The following is a 17,944-nucleotide window of genomic DNA, read 5'->3' on the forward strand; positions in this document are numbered from 1 at the left end:
TTCACAATTAAGGGAATTGTTTTTTTTTTGTGCAAGTTGCTCAAAATTACCACCTATACAAGGCCGAAAAAATTGTAGCAAAAACTGGACATTAGAAGGTTACTGCAAATAATATATATAATATCAATAAATATTAATAAATAAATAATATCAAATTAACGTTTGTTGCATGGTTGAAAAAAAAATCACTTCGAGCGAATCATGATTGCCTGAAGAAAGGCCCTCTGAGTGTGCTTTGATCTCGTTTTTCTCGAGTGCCACTCTTGTTCCATCCAAATACGCGATGTTCGATAAAAGTAAAATAAATTCATTATAAAATATATTGCAGTCCAGCTTCAATCATCGGAGGCTTCGATTATTCTATGTTTCAATTATTTGAAGTCCCATATAAACCTAGAAATCATACATTTAAAATAAAAGAGTGAACCGCAATGAATTTCATTATTCCTGAAAAAAATATCTTTTTACATGTGAACAAATACAACAAGAAAAGGTATGCCTGTGACGAAAGAAATAATTCAAAAGCATGGAAACAAAAAAAATATGAGGTCGAAACTCCCAAAATTGAAGAAAATTAGGGGTGCTTTCTCGCAAAAAGATTTTTGAATCATCATTCAAAATGGCCCTTAACCCATTAGTTGTTATTTTGAAATAATGGTTCAAGGCGAAACTATTTTTGTGACCTTTTCATGTTTTGTAAATATATCATTAATTATATATCCTATCCTTGATCTCAAATCTTGAATTGAAACAATTTTACACAAATTGAAAAAAGCAAATTTTGTCAAAATTTTCATCAAACGGTTAGGTTGTTGCTATTTTTTAAGTGTATACCCCTTGCCTCTGGCCAAAATCGAAGAGTAGCGGCAAAAAAAATCAAAAAATATTAAATTGAAATTACTTGCCATGGTTTCAACATTTCAATAAAAAAAAACTGTTGTAAAATGCATTGTACATCAGTACAGACTTTAGATCATTAGATTTAACAAAATCAAATTCCAGACAAAAAAATGCGACAAAAATTGGCGGAAGGCATCGAGCAATCATGCTCAAAGTGATTATCAACGAAAGGAAATGCATTTAAAATTGTTTGTGAATAATTGCATATCTAATTTCATTGAAATTATGAAATATTTTTTTTAAAATAATAATAGCTTTTCCCCCTTATTTTTGGAACCAATTTTGAAGGGGGTGACATAAACTTTGAAAAATATTTGTAACAGTTTTATGAAACTACCAAATATTTGCAAAATTTCTATGAATGTATAAACATATATTTTCAGTTTTTTTAAACGTTATGCAATGTATTTTAAATAGTTTTTAATTTATTGTACAAGTTTTTTTTAATGAATGATTAAATTTTGAGCAAAAATATTTGATAAAAATTGTATTAGCTTATATTTAAACGACGAAAGTTTTCGAAAAATCCTGAAAATTAAAAAAAAAATCAGTTGATGGTTTTTATCATAATTGTTGTATCGTATAAATTGAAAACAAGTTTATGTTATTTATAAATAAATGAAACAATTTTTTCCATATTATATTCAGATGATCATTTTCCCTTTTCCAAATATCCCTAATTCGACTTCCTCCTTATTAGAATATTGTTGTTATTATCTAGAACGCTTTTGTTTTTGTTTCTTAAAAAGCAATTCTTGAGGAGCATAATGTTCATGTTTTAATTTGTGACAGTGGGTATCAGATGTCAAAAATAAAAAAAAAAACCTGAAGCGTTTATTTGTTAGTGGTTAGTGTCACGATGTTGTCCCTTGAGGCTACATTTTCAAGTTTTTTTTAATTGACATGAGCATTACTATTTGCCTGCATAATTTTTGTTCCTCCGAGCATAAGTAAGCCATAAATACCGCGAGCTACACTGATAACAGCAAACTATGCTCCACAATGTTTAAAAAGATCATACGATCTTCTCTCAACTAAGTCGAACAAACTCTCGCGCTCTCCCTTTTTCCAAGAAAATGATAACTCGACAACATTGCTGTTGCTGCTGCTGCTGTTCAACCTCCCTCCAATTCTGCACCAACAACAGCTCACGTTTCTTTCCAAGAAACAGGTTGCAACATAAACACAGCATGTTGCTCTCTCTCCCGCTCTCCTTTAACTTGGTTTACGAGAGAGAGAATTCGAGAGAGCCACGCACATTCGACAGCGCTGTGCGCCATTTTTTTTACGAAACTCTCTCTTTGAGCATAATCCTCGCGCCGTTTAGGGGTTGCAAATTGCAGTTTCGCTCTCTTCTCCTTCGCTCTCTCGTTTCGTTCGCTCAACTACCTGTTCGTTCGGGGGTTGCTGCACGCACCTCGCCGGGGTTCGAACTCGGACCAGCTGGCTTACCGAGCTGACCAGTTTCGAACTTGCAGTTGCTGCGCGCGCACGGGTTTTTCGTTTCGTCGTCCGTTCGTTTTTAAAAACAAGGTGTTTTCTTTTTCTTGGTTTTTCCGTTGGTTGGTGTTACGCACCCCCACCCCAATGGCCATTAGTGCCAATCAGTGATGAGCTTCGTTTTGCTCCGATTTGCATAATTTTCGGGTGTATCGGCGATTTCGTGACCAATTAGTGGGTCCCCACTTAGGTTTGGCAAATTCTTCGCCAAATTTCTTTGCGCGAGTGAGTTAATAAAAATTTCGCGAAAACTGCTGAATTATTCATTCTGGTGAATTTCTCCTCATTCGAAAGGGGACGGCCTGCGAGGGGGCCAAAATGGCAAGTGCTGGAAGTGTGTTCACGTGTTTTGTCCGCCAGCTAAACGACCAGGACGACGTGTGAGGGCCTGCTGTGCCAACCTTTCCCTGGATAGAACCGAAAGAAAAAAAAAAAGGATCAAACTTGGCCAAATCTTGGCAAAAGAAACGAATCCTAGCATCCTTGCTGGATTGAAAAAGAAAAAGTGCTTTTATGGTTTTATTGGTGAGCGAAACGAATTTCGGGTCGATTTTTCGACACACTTGAGGAAAAGTGAAAATCGGCAAAGTGAGTGCCCTAAGACAAGTGCAATTTTCAAACCGAAATTTACAATTACACATCTTTTTACAACAAGTGCAGACCACTTGACGAAACGAAACGAAACGACGACTTGGAAGGAAAAAAAAGTTCGCCATCATTACGCGTTGAATAAATAGAAAGAGAGTGATTAAGTGTGTTTGTGTCTCTGCCTTTAAGTGGTGGTAGTTAATTGATTGCAAGGCGAAGAGGGTTGGCAATTTAGTCGGATTTTGGCAACACTCGCAACGACAAAAGAGAAAGAGAGGGGGGAAATTCCGAAAAAGGATTGTTTTACGACTCTTTTCTTTACGACGCACATACGCACAAGGAACACGAACCTGTGAGTGTGTAATCGGTTTTTTTCTACGTTTTTGTTTTTTGGGAACGTCGACGAACGAGTTTTGGAGTGCCGCAGAAAATAGTCAAGGTAAGCTGACGGAGGGGTGGGAACTTGGAAATGGTACAGGACAGTACAGGATAATGGAGATGACTTGCTGAAAAAAACTGATTGTAATGCTAGTTACTTTGCTGGACAACTTTTATTCTTTAAAAGCCTTGTTGAATCTGTTAAAAAGATTCAGAGGTCCAAAACTAGATTATAGATGATAAATCAAACTTTGCTAAAAAAAAAACAAAACAATTAAACATTTGTTTTTTTAATGGGCTATTCTAAACATTATGTTTTTCGTATCAAAAATATAGTTTATTTCAACAAAAAAAAATTTTGAATGTTTTTTTTTTAAATGTTTTTTTTTTAAGTGCAACTTGTCCACTCAACAATATTTGCAAAAAAAAAAACAATTCTTGTAATGCTTTATGTGTGACCTGGGCTGATATGTAGCATAACATGAATGACATTTCTATGCTTTTTTTTAATTTATGGTGACAAAATCCAACAAAGTTTTTATTTAATCAAAAGAAAAAATACTTATTGTCGGACGAGAAATCAGTGACAAAGAATACATTTTAAATCAATAACGACAAATACTAATTTTAAACCTTTTCGCAAATCGTCTTTTTGTTGTATTTTATGATTTGGAAACAATTTTACGGGCTGGTCATACAAAATTGGCCTGTAAATACTCTAAGATCTTTTTTTGAAAAGTATTTTTTGTTTCGTTTTGGTGGCTTTAGTTGTTAGTTACGGTTAAGACTTTTCAGAAAAATAGGTACAAGGAATAACAATCTCCTTGTTTCTTGCTGTGAAAAATCCAATTTCTAAACTAATTAACTGCCCCTGATCGCATAAATGTCCCATATGCATTTTCTTCGATTTCGAGTTAATGATGCAGTTTGGTTCAAATTCGTGTACTCTTTCAAAAGAGCCTATCCAGGTTTTTAAGCGAAGATGGCGTTCGAATGGTGAACGTCCGAAATGTCAAAATCGCGCAGTAGCACCAACATAAGAAAAAAAAAATGTGGCGGTCATGCCATGGCACACTTTTTTCGCAATGTTGGTACCACTGTGCGATTTTGACATTTCGGGCGTTCACCATTCGAACGCCATCTTCGCTTAAACACCTGGATAACATCCAGCACTTTGTTTTAGAAATCAAGAGTAAATCCAGTTTTTTTTTCGCGAAAATTTAACACGTAGCCTGTTGTTGAGATTATGGCTTGTAATTTCAATTTTTAGAAAATGCATCTTCTATGCTAGAGTTGAGGTTGATACAAAATTGGGAAACTGAGTTTGAAATTTTTAGTGGAAAATGGACTAACTTATTTTTATAATATGCATCGTTTTCATGTTAGTTACATTCGTATGCTAATATTTTAACAACCAAATAACGAATATTTTCGATAAAGTAAAAAAAAGTATTTTTTTCAATAATGAGTATCGGCACCGAAATTTCCATTTTTTTTCTTTTTAAGAATTAGTTGATGAGACTGATGGTTGCCGAGATATAGACTTCTGATAATTATATTTTGTTTAAAATAATTTTTAAGTTTACGATATCTCGGAAACTATTGATTCAATTTCCATTGAAAAATATAAAAAAATATTCGGACTTTTTATTCTGTTTATTTTTTTTTAAGTTTAACACTTTCTGTACAATAATTAAGATTGAAAGCTAGGAAACTGTTTCTTACTTTCCTGATTTTGTATTGTCCAATACCTACCAAAATGCAGGACAATTAGCAACAATTAAAATATCAAAAAAAAATAAAAGAGGAAAAAAAAGTTCTTAAGCTATATTTGGAATTATTCGGACTTTATTTGTTAATAGCAAGGAGACTAAAATTCACAATGATACTTCTTTTGTTTTTCATTTGAAATTCAAATAAAATTTAAACAATTAATTTATAAACGTAATCTATTCTTAAATGCAAAGGCCACTGTTATCATTTTAATTTTTGGTACTGATAAAGGCATGATTGAGAATAAACAAATAATATCGTGAATAATAATATATAACTGTTCAATTGAAAAGATTAAACAACCAAAGTTCATGATAAATATTCAATACTGTTCTGTTAAATTAAGTTCCAAGTCTATTTTCGAAAAAAAAAAATTACGAAAATTATTTTTATTATTTTTATTATTTTTTATTTAATCGCGATAACTCGTGATGTTTATAAGCAAACCCCTTATGTCTATATATAAAGTTTTTTGTAATTGTCTGTTCTACAACTTTGTCGAACATTGTTACACTCTAAAAAATAACCCTGCAAAGTTAGAAAAAACACGAAATTTTAAAATGAAAAAATTTGTTCTAAATGAAAAAATGACCCTTCTGGGTCAATGTAGATTCGAAAAGTACATTAAATTTCCCATAAAATGACATGTTCCAATTTTTTTTACAGTCGAATAACGGAATATGGGAGAATTGTTAAAACTTTTTTAGTGTTTTTTTCGATGAAAAATACGTTTTTCCGGAATTCTGAGTACGCCATCGAATCGGGCGTCTAATTTTACATAAAAGTCCCTTTGACACCAAATTTCTATCTCATCACCGTTTTCAGGCTGCAATTTCATGTTAAATTAGTCGAGTTTACCGAAAAAAAAATCGTAAAATGGCCCAACCATTTCAATATTTTGACATTCAAAGCCGCATTATCTTCAAAATATTCCTAAGAATTTTGGAAAATAGTCATTATGAAGATTTTTATGTAAAATTGTCAAGAGAATCGATTCCCCGATCGGTTTTTGAAAATTTGACGACTTGACCAATTACACAGTTCAACAAAAAATCAAATGTTTCTTGTTTCTGAGACGAGAATATGTGTTCCTAGTAGATTTTTGCCTGCTGAATCCGAATCCGGGTCCAGAATTGCTCCAAATGGTCCCAATTTTGAGATACACCCGTTTGAAATGTTAGTTTAGGCCAAAATTAGCTACTTTGTTGACTATTTTACAAAAGAACTATTGAATAAACAAATAAACCAATACATGTATCTTAAAGTTCACGTTCTCTTCTTTCTGAAACACCCCTGGTTTTTTAAAATTTGATTGTTTCTACGCATATTTATAGCCATTTTAAAATTTGAATTTGACTTGCATGCAAGTTGGAAAAACTTGAATGAGAACCAACTGAAAATATAATTTTAAAATGGCTATAAATATGCGTAGAAACAATCAAATTTTAAAAACCAGAGGTGTTTCAGAAAGGGGAAAACGTGAACTTTAAGATACATGTATTGGTTTATTTGTTTATTCAATAGTTCTTTAGTAAAATAGTCAACAAAGTAGCTATTTTTGGCCTAAACTAACATTTCAAACGGGTGTTTCTCAAAATTGGGACCATTTGGATCAATTCTGGACCCAGATTCGGATTCAGCAGGCAAAATTCTACTAGGAACACATATACTCGTCTCAGAGACAAAATCTTGTTGGACTGTGTTATCAGAAATGCGCTTCTACTAAATGATTTTATAATTTTTTTATGAGATACCGTACCATTCTGCATTTTTCAGGTAACTTTCAAAATCTTAGGTTATTCCTACAATAAATAATCGAAAAAAATCGTTGGCATACCCCTAAAATAAAAAAAGCAGAGAAATGGCGTGTATTTTTCTATCAATGTATTTTTTCGAAGGTCGTGAATTTCTTACCAGTATGATTTGAAAACTTTTTGATACAATGCAACCGGTTTGAGGTACAGAAATTATGAGATACAGCAATATTTAAAAACTTAACCCTTTCTAAAATGTCATTTTTCAGAAAAAAACTGGCTCGACCCGGGCAGATGGTAATAACAAAATGCATGACATTAAAATAACAAATACTGTTAAAATAACAAAAATCATTTTTTGCATAAGAGTTTAATAACAGTTTATGTTATCATAACAAAATTTGTTATTGGTCTGATATTGGTTGAAAGCCAAAACAACTTTGGAATAATATTTGATCGGATTAGTTGTTAAAAAATCAAAAAATAACAACAAAGATTTGTTCGAAGAATAACTCAAAATGTTATTAGTCTGTTATTGCAATAACAATCCAATAACAAAAAAAAAAAAAAACATTACGACGAATAACAACTCTTGTCATATATAACATAAAATGTTATTGGCCTAGTATTTTTAAATATCAGAAAATGTTATTTGCTAGTTATTCCCGTCTGCTCACTGATTTTCAAAAACGTACCATGGCATTTGAACACTATGTTCGTGGTTCCCATTTTCATGAACGCTTGTTCACGATTATCAGAACTCTTTTTTCTCCGTGTAGGATTTCAAGAATATAAAAACGGCAAAACCGCACCCCCTTCAGAAAATTTATCATTTCTAGAGTTTTTGGTAAAGGTCTTATAAGCTATGAGATTCACTTTGTTAATAAGACCTTCTCAAATAAAACTCTACATGTCGCTTATCTTGAAACATACTTTCCAGAACAAGTTTCTGTAAAACATAACAAATTTATTTTTTTGTTGCTGTTTTTTTTTTAAGATTACAGCATTTGTTTGATTTTTATTTGTGTTTCTTGTTCAAACTAAATTTTTCCGCAAAACATTCAACAGATCAAACCCCCTTTCTAATCTAATCTAATCTAATCAGACCCTAGCGCAGCCAATCTTTCGAAGGGATCCTGGAGAGTGCCTTAGGTTAGATGACGCCTAGCATTCTTCTTGTCATTTATTAACATTTGTAGTGCGCCATTGCATCGGAATGCATTGAAACAACACAAGCGTTAAAGCGGCCAGGCCTACTGCGTAAAGCCGTATCGCAGAGATGATTCGTAATTGGGTTGAGTTTGAGCACTGAGTGTTCGAACAACAACACAATTCTGAATCGACAGGGGAGGAAGAAGCGTGGGGACACACCACCATACGCTCCGAGATTGTGGTTGTATTCGTTGGGAGCACCATGCTAAGAAGGTTTGGTACTCCGGGACCCTCTGGGATGGGACATTGTATTTCCACGAATGCCCTGGACACTATTAGCCGTGGTTATAGCGCCACAACTCGCTCTCAACAGATCAAACCCCCTTTGATTGTAAAATCACACAAACAAAGATTGAGTGAGTGTGCGCGCCCTTCACGATGCCATTTCATTGCCGGTCCACAAACGCTTCATAACGGAAACTGCGCCTGACATCTTGTTTTGCTTTCTTCGACTCGACTCGTTGGCTTCGGATGACATGCAGCCAGATTCCCGCCATTTCCAGCTGGAGTAACTTTTTCAAAAGGGTCACATTTCAATTTATTTTAAAGTTATGGTTTCAACAAGATCATTTTTTTTGTAAAAAAATAAGTATGATTGTTAGAAAATTATATTTTCAAACGTTTGTCAAGATTTATGCCACCATCATCGTTCCCGTGCAATCATTCGTATGTTGCGCGCGAAAACGGAAAAAATCTATGCATCGAGCATAAATAAACGGCGGCGCTGACAGGTCGCATTAACTACCAGAACGCGAAGCCAAAGGGACCACTCCAGTGTGGGTCCACCTTCTCATCCATTTCTTCATTATTCCTACCGCTTCCAGAACAACTTGACAGCGAGTTTTCCTTACCCCCTCTGCGATCTCATTGTGTGTGGTGTGCAGGTTCGTCGCCGGCGCTCGCTGTCAAACGCATTGAAGTCACCGCGCCCTGGTTTTAATCGCGGAAAAGCACATGAAAATGGCAAAAGGAAATTGAGATTCTAATCGCGATTTCCGCGACGTTGTCGCGACGTTCTGCTCTCGTGGGCTTCTATTTCTAACGCTCCAGGTTATGTTGGGTAACAGTAAAAGTCGGGAAGCTGCAATTAAATGTCGCTCTGTTTTTTGTTACCGTCAAGTTGGGGGTATTTTTTTTTCATGTTCTCATCCGCCGCTGAAATTGTCATCAAATGGAGAGAAATTTAAATTCCAGATAAGATTTACTGCCGGAGAAGAAGCTACTAAACCTCGTTTTAGGAGGGAGGGAGTTGCACCAGAAGCATGGACTTTCTTTCGCGAAAGATCAACGACTTTTAACCATTCAAGCAATTCACCGTAAGCCGTCGCGTTGACGGTGGGTTTGCTAAAATCGTCGTGATGGCGGCTTCTTCCTTCGTTTCGCGCGCATATCAGACATAAAAATGCTAATTTTGGCGCGATTAGCGATGGAAATGTGTCAATGAACGGAGCTGAGCCCGTTGTGCGGATTTAATTTCGCGAATCAGCCGATTCGGAAGTGGACGGTTGTGTTAGGGATGGACTGGATTTACATAAAATTGATTTCATAACCATTTGGCAAGCTTTCTTTCGTATGAAGAGTTAAGCATGAAAAAGAGTTTTGCAAAAATTTGAATTTCAAAAAGCTATGAAATTGTAATTTAAATTTTGGAAACATAGATTTGTTGTTTTTTTTTTTTTTTTTTTTTGAGAAATGTCAAATAAAGCATTCCACAATTTTTGAAGGACTTTGAGCCTAATTGTTAATTAAACTAACAAATCTGTGACCAAATCAACTTAATTATCCCGTAATGACTTAACAGTAAGCAAATAAGCTCCAAATCGCACTCGCCATGACACGTTTACTAAAAACAACCACCCAACTAAACGGTCCAAATTTAACACAAAACGTCGCTCACTTCCCGTACACGATGATCACAACAGCTTAAGGGGTGGAAGTCAATCATGGCCGGCCCGAAATCAAGCTTGAAATTGGACGACTATGTTTGTTCGCCACCAATCTTTGCAACGTCCTTCACGCGGAAGTCGATGCAGTTAATTTTCCCAGCTAATTATACACGTAAATTAATCAAAATCTGTCAGAAATGTTGAGACTTTACTGAATACTTCCCCGTAGGTCATCGCAGCGACATCGTTGAAGCGGTTTGTGCGCAATTTGGAAAGTTTGTTGCAACCCTCGAGAGAGGGGTCAACTTTGACATATGATGATCGGTGTGTACGTAGCGAGCCGTTTTGTCCCCTTGGTCACTTTCCAATTAGCCCCTTTGCAAAAGTCCAAGTGACTCTGTTGAATTGTTGACGTAGAGGCTCGTCTAGAAGCGCAGGGTTCAGCAGGTCAAACGAAAAACGAAAAACTTTCCACTTATACGATCGGTTCGATGGACGGTTCGAGTCCAGATTATAGACGTGATGCCTCGTCGTCGGTTTTGATGAACAGCCCAAAGATTGTTTTACGTTTGATTACGGCGTTTTTCAATTTGCGCAGCGACTCACGTGGGCAGGTACGATTTGAAGCTGAGGAATTCAAACTCTGGAAATTAAAAAAAAAACAAATTTATTTATTTCTCAATATTTCAAAATTTGCTTCAAATATGTAATCGTATTAGTACAATAGTAATGTGAATCAATGGGCACAACTTGGCTGTAATTTGTACTTTCTGTCACTTTTAAAAGTTTCATAAAAATATTTCAAAAAAGTTTTGAAAATGTTGGTTGTCGTCGAACATGGCCGTTCATCGTCACCTGCAACAGACACGGAAGACGAAACAAAGAGAAACGCAAAAAGTAACTTTTTCAAAACTTTTTTTCGTAGAATCGCGATAACTCGTGATGTTTATAAGCAAACCCCTTATGTTTATCAAATTTTGTGTAACTCTACAACTTTATAAAACATTATCACACACTAAAAAATAACTCTGCAAAAATAGAAAAAACACGAAATTTTAAAATGAAAATTTTTGTTCTAAATGAAAAAATACCCTTCTGGGTCAATGTAGATTCGAAAAGAACATTTAATTTCCCATAAAATGACATTTTCCAAAAAACGAAACATGTGAGAATTTTCAAACTTTTTTAGCGTTTTGTTTTTGATGAAAAATACGTTTTTTTTCGGAATTCTGAGTACGCCATTAAAAAACCTGTCAAATTTTCAACATTCCAAAATTCAACTTTTTTTTTGCAGTGGAGATGAGAGCGGCCGGCAATGGACGGCTGTCATGGTGTTGCGGGTCTGATTCAAGAGGAGTTGGTTATATTCCCAACAGTTTTTAAACAACCTTTTTGGGAAAATCATCATTTATATGGCGAAATCTAGTCTGCAATCCGATAAAATAACCGTCTCCAACACAGAACAAAAATGATGGTAATATTCATGGTGACAGACTTTGTGACAAAAAAAAATATGAATTTTACCCCAGAAAATGATGAATTTTTATCAGTTTTTGATGAATATTCATCAGGTTCACATTTTTACACATTTTTTATGTAATATTACTCAAAAAAGAGGTAAAATTAAACCTACCACATTTTCAACATTCCAAAATTCAACTTTTTTTTCTGTAGAGCGAAGCAAATGTCTTGAAACAAAGAAATTTGACAGCTTAATAACATAAATTTTTTAAATTAAAATTTGAAAAATAAAAAGCTATTAATGCATGAAAATACCATTGAAGTAGTTTAATGTACGCGTTTTCTTTAGATTCTTAGAATTCCTTAGCTCAATTATTGTAGCAATTATTTTATTAATTTTTTCCAAAATGTATTAAAAGATTCAGTGATCAAAAGTATTGCTTTAGGGTTTATTTAACCCAACTTTGGCTCAAGTGTTACTACAGTAGTGGATATGAAAAGTTGGGTAGATTTCAAAAGGACCCATGGTGGAGAAAACCACGGTCACGTCCGATGGTAAAATCGCATGCAAAAGCATGCACATCACCTTCGTCAAAATAAACACTTAATATTACACACTGCATGCACATTTTTTGCAAACACAAAAAAAAAGTTGCAACCGACGGGATTCAAACCCAGCACCAACAGTAAGGACTGGCGCCTTAGCCCACTCGGCCACCAAACCGATGAAAAGCTGAAAGGATAAACGCATATATGAGCTTGACATTTCGGTCAAGTAGGTTTCCCATACTGATGGGCTACATATTTCAGGGTGTAAAATCACATACAATTGCATAAAATAATGCAATATTTATTTTACACCCAGGCCTTTTACATGCAGCTGGATTACTACTTTTTTAGCTGTGTATTGAATTTATTTTTTTTTTTTTCATTTCTTGGCAGAAATCACTAAGTTTCTCAATTTAATTAAACTCTTTTAAATGAAAACTTTTAATCTTTGATTTATGTTTTTTTTTTTTGCTGTTTCATTTTTAGTATTTAAATTTGATTTGTTTAATTTTTGTTTGTTTTTGACACTACATAGTAAAAAAAATAAGTAAATTTGGAAGGTTGAATATTACTTCTTTTATGATGTAATTTTACATCAATTTAAACTGAAAAAGCGACATTGAAACAGAAAAGTGGAGAAATTACGTATTTTCAGAGGTAAAATTACACATTTTTTCTGACATTAAAGATGTACCCCTTCCTAGATATAGTATTACCATGATTTTTTTTCTGTTTATTTTTAATACTGGTAACTCTATGTTGTAGAATTTTTAAACTATGAAATATTCCTAAAATCGTTTAATTTTTTTTCCGATTTTGAACTACAATGTTGTCGATTTTGGTAACATTTACATTGGAAAAAAATACTGTTTACAAATTTGACAACATAGTTACTTGATTAGCTTACAGGATTTCTATCCGTGTATTCTGATACTTTATACAATCTCCTTTCATTGCCTTTGTCCTTTTTTGAGTTTCCATATTATTCCCCTGCGAAACTGAGTTTTTTCATAACATTGGCAAAGTTATAAAAACAACTTAAACTTCTTAACCTATCATTTTCTGAAATTTTAAGAGTTTTTGTTCACAATGCTTTTTGAACATCAAAATGGATTAAAACATAATTTGAAGATTTGTTTTCTTCATCTATGGTCATTAAAAAATTAATAATTTGTTTTATTAAAAATTATTGCAAAAACTTAGGCCGATGCAAATATGTTTCCAAGTTTTTGTCCCTCGGCTCTGGTCGGGGTCGAGAGGAGAGCAAAAAAATATAAATATTGAAATAACAAGCAATAGTTTCAGCACTTGAATGCTTTTTACACTAGTTCAGTTGTTTTGCAATCATTAATTTTCAAAATAATGAAAGACTTGAAGAAAACAAAAATTTTAGCGAAAAAAAAACCTTAAGCATCGAAAATTTTCAAAAATTCCAAAGATTTTTTAATTAACCCAACCATGCTAAAAGTGATTGTATTTAAATTTCCTTTGAAATTTTGAAGTTTTTTGAAAAAAAATGTTTTTTTTGCTCCCTGATTTTTAGGGCCAATTTTGAAGGGGGAGGAGACAAAAGGTTTAGTTAAAATTTGTACCAGCCTTATGTCATTTAAAAAAAGTTAGAAATGTCAAAATGCCAAGCAAATTTAGGTTCAATTAAGAAACATGAGATTTTATTGAATTCTACAAAACACTTGTCAGGCCGTTGCAATTTTTTTCAAAGTTTATGTCGCATGTTAAGGTTAATGTTAACATTTCATAGGTCGCCTTCTCTAAGTGATAAGGTGCACATCATAATTCAAACATTTTAGAAATATTCTAAAAATGATTCAAATTTGATCAAAAATAATAGAGATCAATTGATAGTACTCGAGATGCTGTTGAAATTTAGATAATGTAATATGCAATTAGTTTGTAGTTTGATGAATTTTCAGATCATAAAACACAATTTTACAGAGAACTCTCCAGTATGTGGCCAACTCCTAATTCGCAGCATCAGTCCGGGAGGAGCCGTAACTAGCAGATTGGCAACGCAATCCTCCTCCGTGTTAGCCACACTCACATCACAGCTGTGCTTGTCGAAAGTAAAATGAGATATTGGCTATAAATCATGGGTTTGCGCTTGCTCGATCTTCGCCCGAACTCTCAAACAAAAGGGGGAGGTGATGATCTCGTATGGTTTTATGACCCCTCCCCCCTCCTCCTCTTATTTGATGAGGGGAAAACGTTTGATTAGCTGCTAGTCGCACCGACTGGCAGCAGTTTTCCAATTGACTTCAACAAAGTTTCAGGGGATCAACTGCTTCGCAGTTTTTCGCTGCAACTTTTGAACTTTCTATCGTGCATCTGTCACATCGGTCCGACTAAATGGCCCGGCAGGTGGCACCCTCTTACGTAAGCCGTAACCGTGCTTACTCGAATCCATAGTGGCTCCAAAGGTGAGCTCAAATTCGCGAAACAATCGAAGATAATTGTTACACCTACACCCTTTGGCGAAATTGAAGGGAAAAAAGTGCTAGAGTTGCACCGACTGGAACGGCGGTCTACAACTATTAAGACGATTTATCTTCGCGGCAAAATCTGGGTCTGCGACACTTTAGCACAAATGCGGAAAACCCTGAATGGGCCCCCCAGATTTGTCGTTGCGAAAAGACAAAGGAAATGCCGACGCCGTCGCCGACACTTGGGAGGAGGAAAAAAGAGGGCGGCAATTCCTCATTGAAGATTAAGATAATCTGGTTTTGAGGTTAGGAACAAAGCTGCTTATGGCGATTCTTCATAATGCACCAGATGAAGGGCCGCGATAAACTTTACGAGCCAATACGCTTAAGAGTGATGATCTACTTTTTAGAACTCCTTTGCTAAAATATCGAGAAGTTTTCTAATAAAACTGATTTGATGGAGATTTGTTTTTGTCGTGAATAATTTTATGACCTTATACAAATTTAATTACCTATCAACTATTTCCACCACACAAATCAAATTAATCGAAGAAATCCCCTCACTAAGTTGATCCATTTTTCACGTAAGCCGGACAATTAAGCGGATGGAACTAGTCTGGTCCAGAACAAAAGACGCGGAAGCGTTTTCGCGCTTCGTCAAGCTTTTCGCGCTTCAACGAGCTCTCGCCCCGCGCCTGGACTACACCTGCGCGCGCTGTACGACTGAAATTGCAGTAGAAGGACTCTTCACACGCGTGTGGCCGATTCTTGCAACTTGCTACGTTGTAGAGAAGGTTAGTTCCTTGTGTAGACTAATTAGCTTAAATATCAGTTCTCAACTTCAACTACCAAACTGGAAACAAGATTCGAATCACCAGTTCAAACATTCAAAAACAAAACTCCACCACCTCTACTAACCGTTCCAGAACAACCCAAGTTCCAACCAGTTCCTGAACCGTTCCGAATCCACAACTGGAATCAGATTGGGTGAGGTTCGGGTTTCAAAACAACAGCAACGATACAAAAAAAAGGTTTAAAGGCCGCGATTGTACACACGAGGCGAGAATCATAAAAGAGCCAACATAGAACAGGTAGAGAAGACGACGGAAGGCGGAAGATGCGTTGCGACGAAACAAAAACACAAGACAACTGGCGAGGAACCTGATTTTAGTGTGCAGGGAATCGGGGGGCAGGTAATTTTCCGATGGTTTACGGGGTTTGTTTTTGTATTGTGTAGTTCTGAGTTATGGAGCAGACCCGGGCAGACGGTAATAACAAAATCAATAATATTTCAATAACAAATCCTGTTAAAATAACAAAAAGTGTTATTATTTTATCCTGAAGTTCAACATAAAGAAGAACAAATAATAACAGTTTCTGATAAAATAACAAAATTTGGTATTGAAGTGATATTATATTGAAAATGTTTAATAACACGCTAATAAGAGGAAATGTTATAAATTTCAAAAATCTCCTAATAACAAAATTTGTTATTCGTTCGGTATACTGACTTAGGAATAAAATTACCATAAATCGCACAAATGGAAAAGTTTCTAAGTGTCCATAACACAATCTGTTATTATTTTTTCTTTTGTTAAATATGTTTAGATCTTTGGGATAAATTTGTCTAATTTCGTCGGGGTCATTATTTTGGCCATGAAATGGGGTCCTTAAGCTAAAATTATTCTAAAAAGTTGAAATTTTGGAAGCTGATAATTTTTTAATTATTTGATATACCCCCTAAGGGACTTTACTAAAATTGGCTACAAATATGGGATAATTTTGACCAATTTCGTCGAGGTCATTATTTTGGTCATGAAATGGGGTCCTTAAGCTAAAATTATTCTAAAAGGTTGAAATTTTGAAAGTTGATATTTTCAATTATTTGATATACCCCCTAAGGGATTTTACTAAAATTGGCTAGAACTATGAAATAATTTTGACCAATTTCGTCAGGGTCATTATTTTGGCCATGAAATGGGGTCCTTAAGCTAAAATTATTCTAAAAAGTTGTAATTTTAAAAGTTGATTTTTCTAATTATTTGATATACCCCCTAAAGGACTTTGTTTAAAATGGTTAGAACTATGGGATAATTTTGACCAATTTCGTCAGGGTCATTATTTTGGCCATGAAATGGGGTCCTTAAGCTAAAATTATTCTAAAAAGTTGTAATTTTGAAAGTTGATTTTTTAAATTATTTGATATACCCCCTAAAGGACTTTGTTTAAAATGGTTAGAACTATGGGATAATTTTGACCAATTTCGTCAGGGTCATTATTTTGGCCATGAAATGGGGTCCTTAAGCTAAAATTATTCTAAAAAGTTGAAATTTTGAGAGTTGATTTTTTTAACTATTTGATATACCCCTAAGGGACTTTACTAAAATTGGCTACAAATATGGGATAATTTTGACCAATTTCGTCGAGGTCATTATTTTGGTCATGAAATGGGGTCCTTAAGCTAAAATTATTCTAAAAAGTTGAAATTTTCAAAGTTGATATTTTCAATTATTTGATATACCCCCTAAGGGATTTTACTAAAATTGGCTAGAACTATGAAATAATTTTGACCAATTTCGTCTGGGTCATTATTTTGGCCATGAAATGGGGTCCTTAAGCTAAAATTATTCTAAAAAGTTGAAATTTTAAAAGTTGATTTTTCTAATTATTTGATATACCCCCTAAAGGACTTTGTTTAAAATGGTTAGAACTATGGGATAATTTCGACCAATTTCGTCTGGGTCATTATTTTGGCCATGAAATGGGGTCCTTAAGCTAATTATTCTATTCTAATTATTTGATATACCCCCTTAAGGACTTTGTTTAAAATGGTTAGAACTATGGAATAATTATGACTAATTTCGTCGGGTTCATTATTTTGGCCATGAAATGGGGTCCTTAAGCTAAAATTATTCTAAAAAGTTGTAATTTTGAAAGTTGATTTTTTTTTATTATTTGATATACACCCTAAGGGATTTTACTAAAATTGGCTAGAACTATGATATAATTTTGACCAATTTCATCGGGGTCATTTATTTCACCATGAAATGGGGTTTCAAGCTAAAATTAATCCGATAAAATTAACTTTTGAGAGTTAATTTTTTTGTTATTTTTGTTATATTCCCTAACGGAATTGATTTATTTATTGAGAATTTTTGAAGTGTGAATAACAAAAACTGTTATTATTTTCACCGAGCCAGGAAGTCGGAGCTGACGTTGAAGTTCGAGCTGGAGTGAGACCTCGGAGACTGCATCGGATTCAGCAAATTTTCAGCAACTTTTACTTGGAGTCGGAGTCTCTGAAGTCGGGTATTTTGGAGAGCTGAAGTCGTCGTTGACGTCATATCCTGCATCCAGAGTCGGAGTTGTCTTCAAGTATGGATTCAAAGTCGCTTGGAGGTACCCAACTCTGCAGCCCTGACTAGTACAGAGGAGTTATGGCAACTGCAGGTTTATTTGCAAATTACAAATAAACCAAAACAATAACTTTTTTGTTATGGAGACA

The 17,944-nt window shown here is 34.5% G+C and overlaps 1 protein-coding gene across 1 annotated transcript in view; it reads left to right on the top strand.

The window, feature by feature from the left end:
- The first annotated feature begins 2,375 nt into the window (after window positions 1-2,375).
- The window catches only part of LOC6053330 (patched domain-containing protein 3), a 165,935-nt gene continuing 150,366 nt past the window's right edge, over window positions 2,376-17,944 (top strand). Inside the window, exon 1 of the mRNA XM_038252559.1 lies at window positions 2,376-3,427. The gene's annotated coding sequence lies outside the window, so the exon portion shown is untranslated. The remainder of the gene's footprint in view (window positions 3,428-17,944) is intronic.

Source organism: Culex quinquefasciatus, chromosome 2, assembly GCF_015732765.1.
Source record: "Culex quinquefasciatus strain JHB chromosome 2, VPISU_Cqui_1.0_pri_paternal, whole genome shotgun sequence".
Classification (NCBI taxonomy): Eukaryota; Metazoa; Arthropoda; class Insecta; order Diptera; family Culicidae; genus Culex; species Culex quinquefasciatus.